A 22,366-nucleotide genomic window follows, 5' to 3' on the forward strand; every position below is an offset into this window, starting at 1 on the left:
GCGGAGACCGGTAGTGGTCCCGAATGACTGGGCGTGCTGATATTTACTGCATACAAGACAAGAGGCACAGGGAAGGAGGGTGAATCTTCCAAGTGATTGACAAGGTCAAGCAAGTCACGTGATCATAGGACAGGGGGCCCTTCCCTTTTAGGTAGTGGAAGCAGAGAGAGAAGGCAGCATACGTCAGCATTTTCTTCTATGCACTTATAAGAAAGATGAAAGACTTTAAGACTTTGACTATTTCTTCTACTGCTGTCTACTACAAACTTCAAAGAGGAACCAGGAGTACGGGAGGAACATGAAAGTGGACAAGGAGCGTCATGACCATTGGAGCACAGCACCACAGGGAGTTGTTTAGGCTGCGGGTAGGCCTGGATAATATCCAGCCTTCCCACAAGAAGCTGGTGGAGCAGAGTGTTCCCTGACTCCTCCGAGGAAAGGAGACTCCCTTTCGCGGTCTGCTAAGCAACGGGTGCCTTCCCAGACACTGGCGTTACCGCTTGACCAAGGAGCCCTGAAGTGGCCCTTATGCAGGTGTGACAGAGGAATCACGTCTTGCCTTCTAGGTCACTTCTCACATTGTTCCATCAGCACCTGACCCTCTCTACTCGCCGGTTATTCCCAGGTTATATTAGTAATGCAACAAAGAGTAATATTAAAAGCTAATGATTAATAATGTTTATATTATGATTGATAATTGTCCATGATCATCTCTATATCTAATTTGTATTATGACTATTCTTATTCTAACTATTTTCTTTATTACACTGAAACAGTTTGTGCCTTCAGTCTCTTGCCTGGGCACCTAGATAATCCTTCGCCCACATCTGGGGACAGTCCTCATGTGTTCCTCAGCTCAGCCTCGAGGGTCCTGGGCTGGTCACCACACCGCATCTGCGCTGTGTCTCTAGATCCAGACTCCACGGGAAAGGCTTGGGAGGCCTGGCACAAAGGGTGCCTGGTGTGACAAACATCCCTCCATTCCCTGGACTGCAGCTCAGCAAAAGGTCCAGGTGGTGCCATGCCAATTTACTGTCCCTTTGAGATGAGCCCATAGGGCCTTGTGGGGGGCGAGTGTGAAGCTGGGCACCTGGAGCCTGAGGCCAGCTGTCCCTCCCTATGTCCTGGAGGAGGGGCCCTGTCCCAAAAAGACCCTCAGGGGCCTGGCCTGTGAGTGCAGACGTGGGGAGGGGAGAGTCTGTGGGCTGAGTGGGGGCCATAGGAACGGACTTTGAGCACCATGGCTGAGGGCCCTGGTCAGTGGGAACCTGGATATTGTGGCCTGGTCAGCCGAGGCCTCGTCTGGTCAGTGGGGGCCTGGACCTTGTGGCTTGGTCAATAGGGGCCTTGTCAGTGGGACCTGGACATTGTGGCCTGCTCAGCGGGGGCCTGATCAATGGGACCTGGACATTGTGGCCTTGTCAGCGGGGGCCTGATCAGTGGGACCTGGACATTGTGGCCTGGTCAGCAGGGGCCTGATCAGTGGGACCTGGACATTGTGGCCTGCTCAGCAGGGGCCTGATCAGTGGGACCTGGACATTGTGGCCTGGTCAGCAGGGGCCTGATCAATGGGACCTAAACAATATATCCTAGTCAGTGGGGGCCCGGTCAGCAGAGGCCTTGTGAATGGGGACACGGTCCTTGGGGATGCAGTCAGAAAACACCTAGTGAATGGGGGTGTTGTCAGCAGGGGCCTGCTCAGTGAGGATCTGGTCTGTGGGAGGCCTGGTCAGCTGTGGCCTGGTCAGAGGAGACTGATCATGGGTCCTCGAGTTAAGGACTTAGTCACTTGGCACCTCATCGGTGGGGACCTGGTCAGTGGGCGCCTGGTCAGCGGGAGCTGGGTCAGTGTGATCTGATTATTGGGGGTCTGGTCTATGGGGACCATAGTGGAAACCTGGCCACTGGGGCCTGTTCAATAGAAATGTGGTCAGTGGAAGCCTGGCAGTGGGGGCCTGGTCGTTGGGCTCCTGGTTAGTGGGGCCTAGTCAGTAAAGGTCTGCTCAGTAAGGACTTGGTCAGTTGGAATTTTGTTAGTTGGGGCCCAGTCAGTGGGGACCTGGTCAGCCAGGGCCTGGTCAGTGGGACTTGGTCAGTAGGGACCTGGGCACTGGAGTCCTGGGTAGTAAGGCCTAGTCAGTAAAGGTCTGGTCATTAAGGGCCTGGTCAGCCAGAACCTCATCTGTTGGGGCCGTGTCAGTGAGGCCTAGTCAGTGGGGACCTGGCAATAGAAACCTCATCAGTGGGTCTTGGATAGTGAGGCCTGGTCACTGGAGGACTGGTCAGTGGGGACTTGGGTAAGGGGGCCTGGTCCCTAAAGGTCTGGTCATTAAGGACCTGGTCAGTTAGAACTTTGTCACTTTGGGCCCGGTCAGTGGGACATGGTCTGAGGGGGTCTTGTCAGTTGGGCCCAGTCAGTGGGAGTCTCATCAGTGGGGCCTGGCTAGTGGGGCCTGGTTAGTGGAGGTTTGGTCAGTGGGGTCCTGGTAAGTTGGGGCCTCATCAGTGGGGACCTGGTCAGTGGGGACTTGTCAATGGGACCTGGTCAGGGGACCCTTGTTAGAAGGAGCCTGGTCAGTGGGGCCTAGGTAGTGAAACCTGGCCACTGGGGGCCTGGAGAGCTAGGGCCTTCTCAGTGGGACCTGGTCAGTGTTGGATGTGGTTAGTGGGGCCTCATCAACTGGGGCCTGGCCAGTGGGACCTGGTCAGTGGGAGCTTGGTCACTGAGGTCCTGGTTTTTGGGTCTAGTCAGTAAGGGTCTATTCAGAGAGACCTGGTTAGTAGGGGCCTGGTCTTTGAGGCCCTGGAGAGTGGGGCCTATTCAGTAAAGGCCTGGGTCACTGGGGTCCTGGTTAGTGAGGCCTATTCAGTAAAGGTCTGGGTCATTGGGGTCCTAGGTAGTGGGGCCTAGTCAGTAAAGGTCTGGTCACTGAGGACCTGGTCAGTCAGAACCTTGTCAGTTAAAGACCTGACCAGTCAGAACCTTGTCAGTTAAGGATCTGGCCAGTCAGAACCTTGTCAGTTAGGACCCAGTCAGTGGGCACCTCATCAGTGGGGGCCTCGTCAGTTGGGCCCAGTCAGTGGGGGCCTGGTCAGTGGAGACCTCATCAGTGGGTCCTGGATAGTGAGGCCTGGCCACTGGAAGTCTGGTCAGTGGGGGCCTGGTCACTGGGATCCTGGTTAGTGGGGTCCGGTTATTAAAGGTCTGTTCAGTAAGGACCTGGTCAGTTGGAACCTCGTCAGCTGGGGCCTGGTCAGTGGAGGACTGCTGAGTGGGGGCCTTGTCAGTTGAGCCTCGTCAGTGGAGGTCTGGTCAGTGGCATCCTAGTAAGTTGGGGCCTCATCAGTTGGGGGCTAGTCAGTGGAGACCTGGTCAAGATGTGCTTGTCAGTGGGAGCCTGGTCAGTGGGGGAAACCTGGCCACTGGGGGCCTGGAGAGATGGGGCCTGGTCAGTGGGGAACTGGTTAGTTGGGGGTCTGGTCACTGGATTCCTGGGTAGTGGGGCCTGGTCAGTAAAGGTCTGGTCATTGAGAACCTGGTCAGTCAGAACCTTGTCAGTTAAGGACCTGGTCAGTTGGAACCTTGTCAGTTGGGCCCAGTCACTGGAGGCCTGGTCAGTAGGGACATGGTTAGTGGGGACCTGGTCAGTGGGGGCCTGGTCTGTGGGGGCCTTGTCAGTTGGGTCCAGTCAGTGGGAGTCCTGGGTAGTGGGGACTAGTCAGTAAAGGTCTGGTTATTAAGGACCTGGCCAGTCAGAACCTCATCAATTAAGGACCTGGCCAGTCAGAACCTCGTCAGTTAAGGACCTGGCCAGTCAGAACCTCGTCAGTTAAGGACCTGGCCAGTCAGAACCTCGTCAGTTAAGGACCTGGCCAGTCAGAACCTCGTCAGTTAAGGACCTGGCCAGTCAGAACCTCGTCAGTTAAGGACCTGGCCAGTCAGAACCTCGTCAGTTAAGGACCTGGCCAGTCAGAACCTCGTCAGTTAAGGACCTGGCCAGTCAGAACCTCGTCAGTTAAGGACCTGGCCAGTCAGAACCTTGTCAGTTAAGGACCTGGCCAATCAGAACCTCACCAATTAAGGACCTGGCCAGTCAGAACCTTGTCAGTTAAGGACCTGGTCAGTTGGGTCCAGTCAGTGGGGACCTGGTCAGTGGAGGCCTAGGCCATCAGTGGGTCCTGGATAGTGAGGCCTGGTCACTGGGGTCCTGGGTAGTAGGATCTGGTCAGTGAAAGTCTCATTGATGAGGCCTAGTCAGTGGGGTCCAGGCAGTGAGGGCCTCATCAGGGGGACCTAGTCAGTGAGTCAGTGAGGGCTTGGTGAGTGGGGGCCTAGTCAGTGGGGCCTTGTGCCTGGTGAGTGTGAATCTGGTCTTCAGGGGCCTGGTCAGCAGGTGACTGATCAGTAGGGGTCAGTGCAGCCCTGGCAAGTGGCTGCCTGATCATTGGACCTAATCCATCAGGGCCTGGCAGAGGTGGGGGAGGGGTGGGGGGGGTGGCTGTCAGTGGGGCCTGGGCAGTGACATCCTGGTCAGCAGGCTCCTAGTCAGAGGGAGCCCAATCAATAAAGCCTGGTCATCGGGGGCCTGGTCAGTGAAAACTTGGTCAGCAGGGTTGGTCAGTGTGTCCTGGATATTGGGGATTGGTCAATGGGGGACCAGGTCGGTGGAGACCTGGTCATCAGGGCCCATTTAGTGAGGGCCAGGTCATGGAAGGCCTGGGTGATGGGGCCCTGGTCAGCAGGGGCCTGGTCAGTTGGACCTGGTCATCCCAGGACTGATCCTCAGGGGCCACTCTGACTTCACCAGGCTCCCCTGACCATGCCAGTCCCTGGCATGCAGCCAATGGTGTCCTTTGTGTCTCTCCCAGCATAGGCCCAGGCCCAGGCCCAGGGGATGCCCAATGCTGGGAGGAGGCTCAGACAGCAGGAGGGAGAGAAGGAAGGAAGGAACTTCCATAGTACCCATGCCTACGAAATTACAACGTGTGGTGCTGTTTCTACTCCATCGCCATGTTCGCTCTTTATTTCGTATGTAATTCTCTACTCAACTGGCCTCAGTTGAGCACAAAACCATCCTTGTACCACCACGAATAGTTGGCCATGGCTCTTTGATAGCAGTTTTTATTCTGCCGTAGAAATTATCCTTGAACCGGAAAAAAAAATCCCCAATTCAATACTCCATCTTTGTGAAGAGCTGGTTCCGAATTCTGGGTCGCTTTTTGGAAAAAATATCTGTTGTGGTAAACAGTGCTGCATCTGTGACCTCAAGTCTCTACTGGAATTGGATAGAGATAGTGAATTTCAGCCAGAGGGCCCAAAGAACTCATGTCCCACGCTCCTGAACGCCATCAGCCCCCGCACCTCCATCTTCCCTCCTCCCACGAGTCGCCTGCTCCCCGTGACTCTGGTAAGAGCTCCTCTGTGAACGTGGAGGATGTCTGGGAAGTTGGCCCGGTGCTCCTGGGACCGGCACTAACAGGTCCGAGACGGGGTCCAGGTCCTGCCTGGGCCAATCCGGGAAGAGCTTGCCAGTGGCATCACAGGCACCTCGGGGAAGGGGATGGTTTGGTTCAGGACCACCCAGAGGCCTGCTGGGCCCACTCCAAGGCCTGTCTGAGGCCACAGAAGGGCTGGCCGCCTGCTGATGCTCCTTCTTGAAGCCCCTCACCTGCTGGCCGTGGGCTCCATTCCCTGTGGCTGGGCAGCAGCGCTGTTGTCCACCTTCCTGGGCAAGCATCTCCAGCTACCCATCTTGCTCTCCACCTCCTGCAGGTCGAGGGCAGTGGTGGGGGTAGTGCTCAGAGTCAGGAAGGAGCTGACCCCCACCATGCCACCCTTCTCACCCTTCCTCTTGCCCTGTTTCCAGGCCTCCTTGCAGTGTTGCTGGGCCACGTCAGGAAGTGCTGGAGGACATGGCATTGCACCAACACCAGGCAGCCGGCCGTGTGGCTCATCCCGCAGATCAGGCTCTTCCTGTGCATGGAGATGGAGACCCCCGGAGGCAGCCCGTGGCCCAGTTCTCGGGCAGGTGGAGCATGGAGACGACTGGGAACTTCACTAGACACACATCCAACCAGTCCAAGGGCTTGTCGCACCGTGTACCAGCTTGCAGAAGAGGTAGGTCTTTATGTCCTTGAATTTGTTCTACTGAGAGGTGTCGCAAGCGGTGCACTGGGTTCTCCTGCCACTTGGGGCCATGGGGTAGGGATTTTCCTGCCACTTGGGGCTATGGGGCCAAGCACCAAGAGCACCATGCACACAGCTTGTCCCCGTCTTTCACAGAGCCCAACACCTCGCCAAGCACGAAGGCCTCCCTTCCCGACTTGATGAAGGCAGAGTAGCGGTTGAGGTTGCGGCTCACAGTGAGCGAGCTCCTGCCCACGTGGGGACCCAGGGAGCCGTCGAGCTCCAGGTATGCACCTCTGCCCAGTGCACCTGGCTCGGTCACCATCATGGAGCTGCCATCCCACTTGTCGTCCCAGTCATCATCACTGCCCTAGCTGGCCTAGTTGCCACCAAGGAGCTGCTGAGGCCACGGCTTCAGGGCATCCCTACCGCCTGGAAATCCTGTGCCGGCTGCTGGAAGGCACTCTGTGGTGGCACCAGCTGCGGCTGCAGTAGCAGCTGGAAAGCACTGAGAGACGGCTTCAAGGAGGCGGGCAGTGCACCAGGCAGGGCCTTGAAGCCTCTGGGTGGTACAATGGCCATGGCACAGTGGGTCAAGGCACAGGGGCAGCCATGGCACACTGGGCCAGTCCACGGTTGCAGACCACTTGCACTGCACATATAAGGCCAGGGTTGCTGAGGCCATGAGCCCTTGCGAGTCAGCCCTTGATGTCCTGCTCACTACACAGGCTCAGCACTTCATGTTCTCATAGATCACTCTCAAATTCTCCGCCATCAAGTGGTACAGCAACTGAATCCACAGTGCCATGGGTCCCCTGCGTGGTCATCCTGGCCACTGTGGAGGCACGTGACACTTCTAGTTCCCCTCCCCTCCCAGGGCTCAGGTTGAGGCCAGGCCCTCCTGGTCCTGGGAAGTGTGCCCTGAGGGTGGGGCTCTGTCCTGCAGGTTGAGTCAGAGGCCGCAAGGCACGCTACTGACGGCTAGGGCTGCAGGGGTGCCACACTCACCCCTCTCTGGGGAAGTCTTAGAGTGAACTGCGTTCTTATTCAAGATGACTTCCCAAGGCCCAAAAGCCATCTAGGGATGTGGAGCAGCTAGCCGGGTGCTGCCCTAACTCCTTCCACACCGGCTGGTCACTGCCCTCCAAGAGGAGTCGGATGCAGGTGCCATTGTGTAGAGAAATGTCTCTGGACCTGCCTCTTGGTTATCATGGGGCAGAGTAGTTTCTGGTGTCTGGGCTCTGATGAAGCCGTTTAGCCTATCCAGGGCAGATGTGGAAGTGACAGGAGCTCAGCATCCCTGTTCAAGGTCATACCACAGGAACCACAAGCCCCCAACGCCAGCCGGCTCCATCGGAAGCTTTGGTATGGAATTCCACCAGAGGTACCGCCAGTTAACCCAAGGTCTGTCTTGAGCTGGGGACGGCCTGGCCACACCCTGAGCCCCGGAGGTTCCCAGAGAGCAACCTTCTGCCCTGGGCGCTGCAGAAACCCCCTTTTCATGCCACTGGGCCTCGGCCTCGGGGACAGCCTGGCCAGGCCAGGGTAGGGGAGGACCAGGCTCCCATTCTAGAGGAGTCGCCTGCATGTGCTACTGGAGCTGGGCAGGTGGGCCAGGGAGGGTCAGCCCATCCCCCTTGCAGAGAGGCTCAATGCCGGGAAATACCCGAAGAGCCCTGGGTGCTGGGGTCCCTCCCTCAAGTTTGGCTGAAGAGAATGCAGATGAACCCAGCTTCTCCACCAAACCCATCAGATGTCCTCGCAGGGCCAGGTTCTGCATATCTGGGTCTCTGGAGTCCTTGGGGCCCCTCTGTCCTCCACCCTAGCCTGACACTGAGGACACCCCTGCAGGCTGCAGATCCCAGAGAAAGGGGTGTGTGCAGCTGCCTGGGTATCCCCCCTGGGACAGGTAACACAGGCTTCAGGCTGGCTTATGCCTCACATCCTCATCCCAGGGCTGTGCAGCCTGAGATGCAGCCCTGATTTGGAGCTCGGGTGGGAAGAAGCTCTCACTGTCACCTGGCCCCCTTGCCACCTCACACGGGGGCCTGTCTCCACAGTGGGTGAGATGGCTCCGGGCACAGGGTCCCTTGCATTCTCTCGGGACTGGACCATTCCCACACCTGGCTGAACTCTTGGTTCTGGCCCTGGGCCAGAGCTCCTGCCCGTGTACTCTCCCCGAATCCTCTGGGCCAGAAACACTGATTTTCCTGTTCACCTGGCATCCCTGAAGGGGCGCTCTGGAGTGAGGGGACCCTGCTCCTCCCGGCATCTGTTGATGCTCACAGGCGGGGCAGGGAGCTCGCACAGACCAGAGAGAGGGTAAAAGGTGCAGGGGGCACCCCCGCCTGTCTTGAGCAGCGTGTCCAGTACACGTGCACTCAGCACATCCCCTGAAAACCAGCACGTCTACTTGTAGAAGTTTCTCTGTGTAGAGGAGGAAGAGGTGTGGGAGGAAGGTCCAGGTAGTAGGGCTGCAGGGACCAAGGCCCCCTCTACTATCAACTGCCCCAGAGGATGACTCAGGAGGGGACCTGATGCTGGAGACTCCCTAGGGGTGGCAGGTCCCAGTGTCTCCTCATCAGTTCCCTCATGCAGACCCAAAAGTGCGTGAGAACCGCATCGTCCTCCAGGGCCCAGGCCTGGGAGAATGGCTCCTGAACCAATCCTTATAGTCCAGACTGGGACATATTCATGAGGCACTCTAGGGACAGGGGAGTAACATGGAAGGGGTCGGTGCCCACACCCAGGTTTCCACCACAGCTACCTCCCACTGGGAGGTGCTGGGTCCTTTTGCAGCCACCCCTGGCTTCCAGCTGTGCACAGGAGGCCATAGCCAGGGGGAGGCCTGGGTGGGGAGGTGCCCACCACACTCCTGCCTTTGATCTGGGTCTTGTCAAGGTGGGCTCCATGTCTGGGAGGGCTCAGTGTCCTGCTCAGCACAACAGGCCCAGCCTGGCCCTCCAGACTGAAGCAGAGGGTTGTGGGGACAGTGTGAGGGTGCTGACCTTGGGCCAGTCCGGGTCTGTCCTGGGGAGTGGGGCTGGGGGTCTTCCTGGCATGTTCCTGGAACACAGTCACCGTGAGGATGAACAGGATGACAGTCTGCCCGGTCAGCACAGAACGGGCACCCAGTGAGCACTCGAGGATAACCCTCCTCGGGCAGCTGCCGCCCACCCAGTAGTGACTGTCCCCAAGTCAGCAGGGAGGGAGGAGAGCAGGTCATGCTCTCCTAAGTCTGATCAAGCAGCCGTGCAGAGATGTGCCTCTCACCTAGAAAAGCGTCCTTTGGGCAGAACCCTCTCACACTGTGTCTCCAACTGCTCTACGACACAGAGCCGGGCGGGTACCTGGGCGTTGGGTAATGGTGACATTGTGGGCTCATGGCAGCCATCACAACGGGGCCCTGCATGGGTCAGCAGGGCCCAGAGACGGCATCCTCTGCCCCCGAACTGTCGACACGTGTGCGTGCAATGCGTCTGTGCACTTGAGTGCAGGTGGATATGTGCAGGTGCGTGTGAGCGTGTGTCTCTCCTCCGGCCAGCCCTGGCTTCCCCAATCACGGGTGCCCCCATGTCCTCATCACTGTCACCCCAGGACCTGTGGTCAGCATCAGAGCATCCACAGGTGCGCCCCAGTCTCTGCCTTCAGGCAGGGTGGTCCTGGGGATGCAGGCAGGGCAGGGCAGGGCAGTGGGTGAAACCCCCTCCCTCGGGAGGGACTCAGTGTGGACGGTGCTAAATCGGCATAGCAGGGCCAAATTCAATGCGCTTCTCCTCCTCCCAGTAGCTCTCTGGGGTGCAGTTGATTTAATCTCCCCTACAAATGGAAGAAAGGAGGCTTCTAGGACAAACCGCCTGCCTGAGGTCACCCAGCAGCCAGCTGACCTCGTCCTTACTAACTCCCCACTAACCAGGCCCCCACTGGCCAGGCCCCCACTCACCACATCTCCACCCACCAGGTCCTGTTGACTAAGCCGGACTAATCGTGTTCTGTGCTGACCAAGACCTGATGCTGGAGCCTTCCTAGGGGTGGCAGGTCCCAGTGTCTCCTCGTCAGTTCCCTCATGCAAACCCGAAAGTGCATGAGAACCGCATCGTCCTCCAGGGCCCAGGCCTGGGAGAACGGCTCCCGAACCAATCCTTATAGTCCAGACTGGGATATATTCATGAGGCACTCTAGGGACAGGGGGGTAGCATGGAAGGGGTCGGTGCCCACACCCGGGTTCCCACCACAGCTACCTCCCACTGGGAGGTGCTGGGTCCCACTGATCAGGACCCCCAGTGACCAAGCCACCACTGACCTGGTCCCCCGTGACCATCTACCCACAGAACAGGGTCCATCATCTTAAGTCAACCCACCTAAGAAAATGGGTTTGGCCCCAGACCAAAGCCATTTTCTTAAGTTCCATGGAGCTCACTAGGGTATAAAGCCAAGTGGGGACAGGCTAAGCTTCAGAATCTGGGCGTTTTCAACATTTCCAGGTATTTCCACATTCTTCACAGTGATTTCACCAATGTGCTCTCCCACAATTGAGGGTTTCTACCTGCCTCCAAAACTGCTGGTGTTGCCAGACTTTTTTCATTTATGTTGGGTGTTGGGTTTGAAATGCCTCACGGTGGCTTCTTGTTCCTCATGACTGGTGAGGTTGGGTGCCCTTGTATTTTAATCCTGTGCCAACTGGGTCCCCCCACCCCCATCCCCGCCACTTGCTGTCTCTGCTATGTAAGGAGATCTTCTTGCCCGGTCAACTCCGAGGGATCACAGGTTCAGGGGTGCCCCCAAAATGAGACGCTTAGTGTTTGATGAATGAATGATGATGTTGAGGCCAGGAGTGAGAGGAAGACAGGTCAGCAGGCAGACAGGGCCCATGTGGACAGAAAGGGTTTATTCCAAGTCCAGACATGACCAACAGAGACAAAAAGGGGGAACAATTAGAGTAATCCGTGGGAGAAGGAGTGAGCCTGAATTTGAAAGATGGAGAGAACTGGACTTGGAGGAGGAGAGGGAGGAAGGTAGAACAAAGGAAATAAGCAGCTGTTGACCAAAATACATACATTGTGATTCTATGCATATGATCAAAACACGATTGTGTAATCATGCACGCTTCTCAAATTCAAATGGGCGAAGTATACTTAATTTTCCCCATTCCTCCCACGAAGCACAACTAAAACCCTGGGCCAGACATCATACATAAAAACATAAGACTCTGAATATGATCCAGCCTTTAAAAACAAGAAAGCTTGTGTTTACAGCGTGGATGAACCTGAAAGACGTTCAGTGAAATAAGCCAGGCACAGAAAAGCAAATACTTCCTGTCTCACTTGTGGAATCTAAAAAGCTGAACTCTCAAGCAGAATGGTGGCTCCAGGGGCTGAGGGAGGGAGGAGGGACTGAACAGATGTTGGTCAAAGGGCACAAGAGGAATTGTTCAACATGGCGGCTCTAGTCAATGTATTTTATTCTTGAAAAATGCTGAGTAGGCTGGGCGCAGTGGCTCACACCTGTAATCCTAGCACGCTGGGAGACCGAGGGGGATCACTTGAGGCCAGGTGTTTGAGACCAGCCTGGGCGACATAGTGAGACCTCATCTCTTTTTTTTTTTTTTTTTAATATAAACTGAATTGCTGAGCAAATTTTAAGTGTTCTTACCACAGAAAAAGAGATAAGCATGGATGTATGGTCACGGGTATGTCAAGGATGTGTTAAATTAGCTTGATTTAGATATTTTACACTGTACACATATCAAAACATGTTCTATGCATATTTACAATTTTGTCAAAATAAAAAGTGATTGGGAAATTGGATCAAACTAGAAAAATATAAGACTCTGAATGATGGAGAGAAGGCAGACACACTGGGAATTTCAGGACCCAAGGAATGACAAGTCAATTCTTTGGTGTTTTGTTTTTCGCCACATACAGCCCAGGCTTGGACCTGAAGAAGCTGGCAACCCGTGAACGCCAACAGGCACAGTCAAAAAAAGCAAAAGAAAAAGCCCAAACAAAATCCTGTTCTCCCTACCCAAAGGACCAGGAGAGGGGGCAGCCTAGCAAGACAAAACACATTTAGACACTTCCGGCTAACTCAGCCAGTCCTTGGCCGTGAGTTCGTTTTTCTGCCACCTCTCTTTGGGGCTGGGCTGGTTCTCCACCCTCACAGGGTGCGTTTCTCAATCCAGACGCTGGGGGGCGCCAGTACCTCGTGAGCCCCGCGAGGATCATTCCCGGGACGCCGCGGAGTCACCTCCCCTCCTAGGGACCCAGAGCTTCCCAGGGCCACGCCTGTAGGTTTTCCAGAGGTCCCCGAAAACATTCAAGACCTGGAAGGGAAAAAAAAAACTGTAAAGCCACACACTCTGATATTTGACAACATAAAAGCAAGGCTGCAAAATCAAAATCAATAAACGCTTGAAGGAAATGTCTACTTAGCTAGACATAGTGCCACCTGGATTCACGGTTGGCTCCAGAATTCCCCCCACGGTGTCATCACGTTGGAAAGTTATTTGTGGGTTAGATGTTTTCTGTTGGCAAGAATGCCTGTACATGCACAAGAAGCATATGAGTTTAATGGGACCCCGATAATTTCAAAAGCAAAAAGATAACGATCCTTTCTACTTTTTTAACTTTTTGTGTGTGTGTAACAGGGTCTTGCTCTGTTGCCCAGGCTGGAGTGCAGTGGCACAATCACAGCTCACTGCAGCCTCAAACTCCTGGACTCAAGCAATCCTCCCACTTCAGCCTCCCAAGTAGCTGGGAGGGTGCACACCACCATGCCTGGCTAATTTTTTTATTTTTTTTAGAGTCAGGGTCTCACTATGTTGCCAGGGCTGGTCTCGAACTCCTGGGCTCAAGTGATCCTCCTGCCTCGGCCTCCCAAAGTGCTGGGATTATAGGTGTTAGCCACTGCACCCAGCTTCTTAACAGGAAGAAATACATTCAATGTGAGTGTCTTTTAATGTTTGATATTAAATAAGTCCCCCACGAGTGCAGGTACCCAGGGATGCGCCACACAGCCCTCTGCCTTCACCTACGCTGTTCCCTTTGGCCTCCATCACCCTTCCCTTCCCATGTCAGCCAATTCACCTCCCATTCATCCTTCATATTTTAGCTCAGTGTTACCACCTCAGGAAAACCTTCCCTGGTCCCAAGGGACAAGATACTGTTTGTCTTCACCTGGAACATCCTAAGGGCTCAATAACGAATGAATGAATGAATGAATGAATGAATGAACACAGGTGCATAAGCATGATAGGCTTGTCCTTGTAGGGCCTTCCCATGCCACTCAAAATACATATGACCTCATTGCAAAAATATGAATACTGGCTCACAAAGTCATCCTGCAAAATCAGGCACATTCAACAACAGCCCTGTGCTGAGCCGTGTCGGGGCAGCAGAGAAAGCTCAACCCAAAACCCTACTCTTGAGAAGCTCCTCTCTGGGGGTTGGAGCACAGAGCCAGACACAGACATCCCTGGACTGTGTGTTCAGTGAAGGGAGGGAGGGAAGGAGGGAGGCCGGGATGAATGGGTGGATGGGTGGATGGATGAATGGATGGAGGGAGGGATGGAGGGATGGGTGGGTGGATGGATGAAGGGATGGAGGGATGAATGGGTGGAGGATGGATGAATAAACGAATGGAAGGAGGGATGAAGGGATGAATGGGTAGATGGATGAATGGAGGGAGGGAGGAAAGGAGGGGTGGATGGGTGGGTGGATGGATGGATGGATGGATGGATGGATGAAAGAGTGGAGGATAGATGAATAAACGAATGGGTGGAGGGATGAAGGGATGAATGGGTAGATGGATGAATGGAGGGAGGGAGGAATGGAGGAGTGGATGGGTGGATGGATGGATGAAGGAATGGAGGGATGGATGGATGAATGGGTAGATGGATGAATGGATGGAGGGAGGGATGGAGGGATGGATGGGTGGATGGATGAAGGGATGGAGGGATGAATGGGTGGGGGATGGATGAATAAACGAATGGACGGAGGTATGGATGATGAATGGGTAGATGAATGAATGGATGAAGGGATGAAAGGAGGGATAGAGGGATGAATGAGTGGGTGGATGGATGGATGGATGAATGAAGGAATGGAGGGATGGGTGGATGAATGGGTAGATGGATGAAGGGATGAAAGGAAGGATGGAGAGATGAATGGGTGAATGGATGTTTAGGGATGGGCCAGAGCAAGGGCCCGGAAATGGGGAGTAGTGACAGGAATATGTCCCATAGAAGGCGCTTAGGCTTGGTATGGAGAGCAGGGTATAAGGAATCATCTGTAGGAATAGAGACATTCCAAGCAGAGGAAACTGCAGAGGCAAAGGCCCTGCAGCTCGAGAAAACCTAGTTTCAGGATAAAGTAGGGAGCGGGAAATGGCTACAGAGGAGACTGGCAAAGAAAACTGGAGCCAGGTTGTTAGGGACCCATCCACGACCCTTAACCATGAACTTTGCCCCAAGGGATGCCTCGAAGTATTGGCTATTCTTAGTATCAGTATTAGGGTGGTTTGACACACCCAAGAGTTTATTGCATGCTAATAGCTTCCCCTTTTAATTTCAGTTTGGAAAACATGTTGTATAGTGTTCACAACACTACTATGGTGGTGCAATATTTAGTTTTTAAATTAATATGCCTGTACAAAACTGTTACACAATGGCCCACATCTGTAACCCCAGTGCTTTGGGAGGCCAAGGCAGGAGGATCCATTGAGACCAGGAGTTTGAGACCAGCCTGAGCAACATACATAGCGAGACCCTATCTCCACAAAAAAAGAAAAAAACGTTTTTTAATGTTGGAACATGAAAAGATGTTCAACATGATTAGCCATCAGATAAACGCAAATCAAAACCAAAGTGAGGCCAGGCATGTATGTAATCCCAGCACTTTGGTAGGCAAAGGCAGGAGGATCACTTGAGGCCAGGAGTTTGAGACCAGCCTGACCAACATGGCAAAATCCTGTCTCTACTAAAAATACAAAAATTAGTGGGGAGTGGTGGCTGATGCCTGTAATCCCAGCTACCCAGGAGGCTGAGGCAGGAGAATCCCTTGAACCCAGGAGGCGGAGGTTGCAGTGGGCTGAGATCACGCCACTGCACTCCAGCCTGGATGACAGAGCAAGACTCTATCTCAAAAAAAAAAAAAAAAAAAGAGAGACTTCACACTTCACACTCCCTGAGGTGGCTATAAGCAAAAATATAACTACAAATGTCAGCAAGTATGTGGAGAAATTGGAATCCTTGTGCATTGCTGGTGGGAATGCAAAATGGTGCAGCCACTATGGAAAATAATCTGGCAGTTTCTCAAAAAGCTAAATATAGAACTCCCACATGCCCCCACAATTCCCAGAATTGGGTAATCCTAGAGATATACCCAAAAGAACTGAAAACAGGAACAAAAATAGATATTTGTACACCAACATCATAGCAGCTCTATTCATGCTAGTCAAAAGGTAATAACAATCCACGTGTCCATCCGGGACAATGGAATATTACTCAGCGATATACAGAAATAAAGTTCTGGCCAGACACAGTAGCTCATGCCTGTCATCCCAGCATTTTGAGAGGCCAAGGTGGGCGGATCGCTTGAGCCCAGGAGTTCGAGACCAGCCTGGGCAACATGGCGAAACCCTATCTCTACGAAAAATGCAAAAATTAGCCAGGCATGGAAGTGCACACCTGTAATCCCAGCTACTCAGGAGGGTGAAGTGGGAGGATTTCTTGAGCCCAAAAGACAGAGGTTGCTGTGAGCCAAGTTCAAGCCACTGCACTCCAGCCTGAGGGACAGAGCGAGAGACTCTGTCTAAAACAAACGAACAAACAAACAAAATCTCAGACAGTATTATGAGAACTAGGACTTTGCTTTTAATCATAATTCTGTTAGTTCAATAAAACCTGAGAGAAGACTCAACATTTATAGAAATACTTAAATAGAAAAATAGAAGTCTCGGCCGGGTGCAGTGGCTCAAGCCTGTAATCCCAGCACTTTGGGAGGCCGAGGCAAGCAGATCACAAGGTCAAGAGATCAAGACCATCCTGGCTAGCACGGTGAAACCCTGTCTCTACTAAAAATGCAAAAAATTAGCCAGGCATGGTGGCAGGTGCCTGTAGTCCCAGCTACTCGGGAGGCTGAGAGGCAGGAGAATGGTGTGAACCCATGAGGCGGAGCTTGCAGTGAGCTGAGATGGTGCCACTGCACCCCAGCCTGGGAAACAGAGCGAGACTCTGTCTCAAAAAAAAAAAAAGAAAAGAAAAGAAAAATATAAGTCTCAACAGGATTTGATGAAGGCTCAGGTGTGAGTGTGAGAGAAAGGTAGTCAAGGGTGACTTCAAGGTTTTGGATGAGAATGACCAGAAGGATGGAGCTGCTGTTTACTGAGATCATTACCAGGTCTCTTGCATCCTCAAAAAAATAATAATAAAAAGGATATTTTCTTTTTCCTTTTTCTTTTTTTTTTTTTTTTTTTTTTTTTGAGACAGGGTCTTATTCTGTCACCCAGGCTGGAGTTCAGTGGCCTGATCATAGTTCACTGCAGAGGTCAATGGTTTCAGCGATCTCTGGAGCACTTATGATGTTCCAGGTGAAGACAAACAGTATCTTGTTCTTTCAAAAAAACGAAAGTTCTAATCCATGCTGCAACGTGAAAGAACCTCAAAAACAAGCTGAGTGCTTTGGGAGGCCGAGGCGGGCGGATGACGAAGTCAGGAGATCCAGACCATCCTAGCTAACATGGTGAAACCCCATCTCTACTAAGAATACAAAAAAAAAAAATTACCTAGGCATGGTGGCGGGCGCCTGTGGTCCCAGCTACTCGGGAGGCTGAGGCAGGAGAATGGCGCGAACCCAGGAGGCGGAGCTTGCAGTGAGCTGAGATCGCGCCACTGCACTCCAGCCTGGGGGACAGAGCGAGACTCCGTCTCAAAAAAAAAACAAGCTGAGTGAAAGAAGTGAAAGAAGCCAGACACAAAAGGCCACATAGTGTATGATTCCACTGCTACAAAACCTCCAGAACAGGCAAATCCAGAGAGAAAGTAGATTCGTGGCTGTCAGGAGCTAGGAGTGATGAGAGTGACTGCTGACGGGGACGGGCTTTCCTTTTGGCATCATCTGATGTTCTGGAACTGGAGAGAGGCGACAGTTGCGCAACAATAGGAATGTACTAAATACTACTGAACTGTTGACTTAAAAATGGACAAATTGCCCTGGCGCAGTGGCTCACACCTGTAATCCCAGCACTTTGGGAGGCCGAGGTGGGCCAATCACTTGAGGTCAGGAGTTCAAAACCAGCCTGGCCAACATGGCAAAACCCCATCTCTACTAAAAAAACAAAAATTAGCCGGGCATGGTGGCGCGTGTCTGTAATCTCAGCTACCAGTGAGCCGAGATTGCGTCACTGCACTCCAGCCTGGGCAACAGAGCAAGACTCCATCTCCAAAAAAAATTAATAAATAAAAATTAAAAATAAAACAAAATGGTTAACTTTACGTTATGTGAATCTCACCTCACTTAGAAAATAAATGTCGGCCGGGCGCAGTGGCTCACGCCTGTAATCCCAGCAATTTGGGAGGCCGAGGCAGGCGGATCACCTGAGGTCAGAAGTTCGAGACCAACCTGGCAAACATGGTGAAACCCAGTCTCAGCTAAAAATACAAAAAATTAGCCGGGCATGGTGGTGGGCGCCTGTCATCCCAGCTACTCTGGAGGCTGAGGCAGGAGAATCGCTTGAACCCAGGAAGCAGAAGTTGCAGTAAGTGGAGATCACGCCTCTGTACTCCAGCCTGGGGGACAGAGCAAGACTCTGTCTCAAAAAAAAAAAAAAAAAAGAACTGGGGATAGACGCCGAACTGGGTTTGATATAGAGTCTGTGGGCTCAAAAGCAAGACCAGCCAGGAAACAAGGGCACCCAGGAGGTGTCGGAACTCTCAGGATGGGAGCTCGAAGGACACAGTGACCTTGACGGGAGAATGGTGATGGAATCTGCAATTTACTTATCCACCCATACAGCCCTCTCCTAGTAGTTCCTTGAGGGTGGGAGCCACATTGAGTGTGTGTGTGTGTGTCTTTGTACGTGTGTGCACGTGCATGTAATATTTCAGGCATAAAAAAGCGTAGATAGGCTGGGCGTGGTAGCACACACCTGTAATCCCAGCACTTTCGGAGGCCAAGGTGGGAGGATCACTTGAGCCTAGAAGTTTGAGAACTGCCTGGACAAGATGGTGAGACCTTGTCTCTATATATTAAAAAATAAAAGTAGGCCAGGCGCAGTGGCTCATGCCTGTAATCCCAGCGCTTTGGGAGGCCAAGGCAGGCGGATGGCCTGAGGCCAGGAGTTCCAGACCAGCCTAGCCAACATGGTGAAACCCCATCTCTACTAAAACTACAAATATTAGCCAGGTATGGTGTGCACACCTGTAATCCCAGCTACTCAGGAGGCTGAGGCAGGAGGATTGCTTGAACCCAGGAGATGGAGATTGCAGTGAGCCAATTGCGTCATTGCACTCCAGCCTGGGCAACACAGCAAGACACTGTCTCAAAAATAAATAAATAAATAAATAGCATAGATAGGGGCCAGGTGTTGTGATTCACGCCTGTAACCCCCGCACTTTGGGAGGCCAAGGCAGGAGGATCATTTGAGCCCAGGAGTTGGAGACCAGTCTGGGCAACATAGAGAGACCCTGTCTCTACAAAAATAAATAAACAAATAAATAAAAATAAAATAAAAAATTAAAAAGCATAGATAATAATTCATGCTGGAATACATGATGAATACACGTGATGAATACAGTTGTATTCATCACCCAACTTAAGAAGAAAAAAATCGCAGATAAAATTGATGCTGTATATACACCACTTCACTTCCCTTTACCTCTCTCTCTGTGTGTCTCCCTCTCATTTAGCATTTATCATTGCCATGCACATTTTTTTTTACCTTTACAACATGGGATGTATTCATGAACACTATATAGAATTGTGGCTGGATGTGGTGGCACGTGCCTGTAATCCTAGCTATTTGGGAGGCTGAGGCAGGAGGATAGCTTGAGCCCAGGAGTTCAAGCCAAGCCTGAGCAACATGGTGAAACCCCATGATATGGCGTGGCTGTGTCCCCACCAAAATCTCATCTTGAATTGTAGTTCCCATAATCCCCACGTGTAATGAGAGGGACTCGGTGGGAGGTAGCTTAATCATGGCGGTGGTTACCCTCACGCTGTGCTCACGATAGTGAGTGAGTTCTCAGGAGAGCTGATGGTTTTATAAGGGGCTTTTGCCCCTTTTTGCTAGGTGCTTCTCCTTCCTGCCACCATATGAAGAGGGACGTGTTTGCTTCCACTTCCGCCTCCGCCGTGATTGTAAGTTTCCTGAGGCCTCCCCAGCCCTGTGGAACTGTGAGTCAATTAAACCTTTCCTTTATAAATTACCCAGTCTCAGGCTGGGTGTGGTGGCTCACACCTGTAATCCCAGCACTTTGGGATGCCAAGGCGGGTGGATCACAAGGTCAGGAGATTGAGACTATCCTGGCTAACACGATGAAACCTCATCTCTACTAAAAATTCACAAAATTAGCTGGGTGTGGTGGCACACGCCTATAGTCCCAGCTACTAGGGAGGCTGAGACAGGAGAATCACTTGAACCTGGAAGGTGGAGGTTGCAGTGAGCCAAGATCACACTACTGTACTCTAGCCTAGGAGACAGAGCAAGACTGTCTCAAAAAAAATAAAATAAAATTTAAAAAAACATAAAATAAAATAAATTACCCAGTCTCGGGTCTGTCTTTATTAGCAGCCTGAGAACAGACTAATATGCCCCATTTCTACCAAAAAATTATATATATATATACACATACATATATATATACATATATATACACATACATATATATATATACACACACAAAAATTAACTGGGCATGGTGTTGCATGCCTGTAGTCCTAGCTACTCCAGAGGCTGAGAGGGGAGGATCACTTGAGCCTGGGAGGTGGAGGTTGCAGTGCAGATCACGCTACTGCACTCTGGCCTGGGTGATAGGGTGAGACCCTGTCTCAGTAATAAATAAATAAATAAATAAATAAATAAATAAATAAATAAATGTATTTTCCCCAATTGTCACATGGAGACAAGCCCATCAGGGACAAGACTAGAAGTAGACAAACCAGTCAGGTGACAACTGCTAGAGCCAGGTACTAAAGACAGGGGCTTGGAACAGGATGGGTGTAGAAAATATAGTGAGGCCTGTTTGGATACATGGATATTTTTGGAAGGTGGAGACAACAGGATTTGATGAAGGCTCAGATGTGGGTGTGAGAGAAAGGCAGTCAAACATGACTTAAAGGTTTTGGATGAGAATGACCAGAAAGATGGAGCTGCTATTTACTGAGATAATCACCAGGTCTCTTGCATCCTTAAAAAAAAGGGATATTTTCTTTTTCCTCTTTTTTTTTTTTTTTTTTTTTTGAGACAGGGTCTTATTCTGTCACCCAGGCTGGAGTTCAGTGGCTTGATCATAGCTCACTGCAGCCTTGAATTCCTGGGCTCAAGCAATCCTACTGCCTCAGCCTCCTGAGTAGCTAAGACCACAGGCACACTGCACCCAGCTAATTTTTGTAGGGAGAGATTTTCTATTAATATCAATAATCTTTATCCAAGTGTTGAGTCTTCTCTTAGCTTCTATTGAACTAACAGAATTATAACTAAAAGCAAAGTCTTAGTTCTCATAATACTGTCTGAGGTTTTGTTTGTTTGTTTTAGACAGAGTCGCACTCTGTCGCTCAGGCTGGAGTGCAGTGGTGCAATCTCGGCTCACTGCAAACTTTGCCTCCAGGGTTCAAGTGATTCTCCTGCCTGAGCCTCCCAAGTAGCAGGGACTACAGGTGTGCACCACCACACCTGGCTAATTTTTGTATTTTTAGTAGAGACGGGGTTTCACCATGTTGGCCAGGCTAGTCTTGAACTCCTGACCTCAAGTGATCCACCCACCTTGGCCCCCCAAAGTGCTGGGATTACAGGCATAAACCACTGTGCCAGACCTGTCTGAGGTTTTATGTATTGAACACCTCACCCATTGATTAAATCCCAGAAATTATTTAATCATCATATTTATTTGATCAGTTTGACTTTATTAATATTTGTTCCACAGAGCTTTACAGCCATCCTTTAACTGATTTCTAGGATTCAATAAATTTACATTTTTTACTTTCTTCACCAAATAACAAATTCATTTTTATAAAATTTAGTTGACCCTCTGAGAGTTTCTTTATACCACTCTTCTCTCAAGATTGATATTAATTCTGGTAGTTATCTTTTCTTTTCTTTCTTTTTTTTAATGTTTAGTTTTTTAGAGACAGGGTCTCACTCTGTTGCCCAGGCTGGAGTGCAGTGGTATGATCGTAGTTCACTGCAGCCTCAACTGCTGAGGCTCAGGTGATCCTCTCTCCTCAGACTCCAATGTAGCCGGGACTACAGGTGCACGCCACCATGCCTGGCTAATTTTCGTATTTTTTACAAAGACAGGGCTTTGCCATGTTGCCAAGGCTAGATCCTATTGGTTTTCAAATGGTATATCACATTTACTTCTATAATATCTTACAATTACACTTCTGTTTCATCATTCTCGTAACTTACTATTATGTGTTCAACCACGTTTTAGGTATCATTTAACACATATTGCTAGTTACTAAATGATTGCTATGTACATTATTGTTAGTCTTAAGGACTGGAATATTTCCTTCTTATAAAGCCAAAAGAAAGTATTGACGTGCAAGGACAGACAATGTTTTTGAGGAGCATTGAAAGCCAAGGAGCAGAGAAAAGGAGGTAGTTGGAATAAAGAAGGGATTTTTTCAAAGCTGGAAGAAATTATAGAATCCTTACATCTGGAGTTGGATTCTCCCCAAAGCAGGTTTTGAGTCAAGGAATTGAGTGTAAATATTCAGGAGATAATCTCCAGAGACCCAGTGAGCACCTGGAGAAGAGAAATGGGAAGGAAGGGTGCAGTTAAACCTTCCCCTGTGGGCAGGAAGATAGCTTGAACCCAGGAGGTCAGGGCTGCGGTGAGCTATGATCACACCATTGCACTCCAGGCTGGGCAATCCAAAGGAGTAATCCCTGAGATATAATACTATAGAACACCCCAGAACTGCCCCCACTCAGGAGTGAGGAAGCCAGGGCCTCACCCAACAAGCCCTGTCCCTCAACAGCCAAGGGTCACTCCTAGGAGTGGGAACTCCCAGCACATCCACG

General features: G+C 51.4%; 1 pseudogene; it reads left to right on the plus strand.

The window, feature by feature from the left end:
• The first annotated feature begins 1,568 nt into the window (after positions 1-1,568).
• On the plus strand, positions 1,569-12,556 carry LOC103893077 (uncharacterized; annotated as a pseudogene).
• The last annotated feature ends 9,810 nt before the right edge of the window (positions 12,557-22,366 follow it).

The sequence above is a fragment of the Pongo abelii genome, chromosome 20 (assembly GCF_028885655.2).
Source record: "Pongo abelii isolate AG06213 chromosome 20, NHGRI_mPonAbe1-v2.0_pri, whole genome shotgun sequence".
Classification (NCBI taxonomy): Eukaryota; Metazoa; Chordata; class Mammalia; order Primates; family Hominidae; genus Pongo; species Pongo abelii.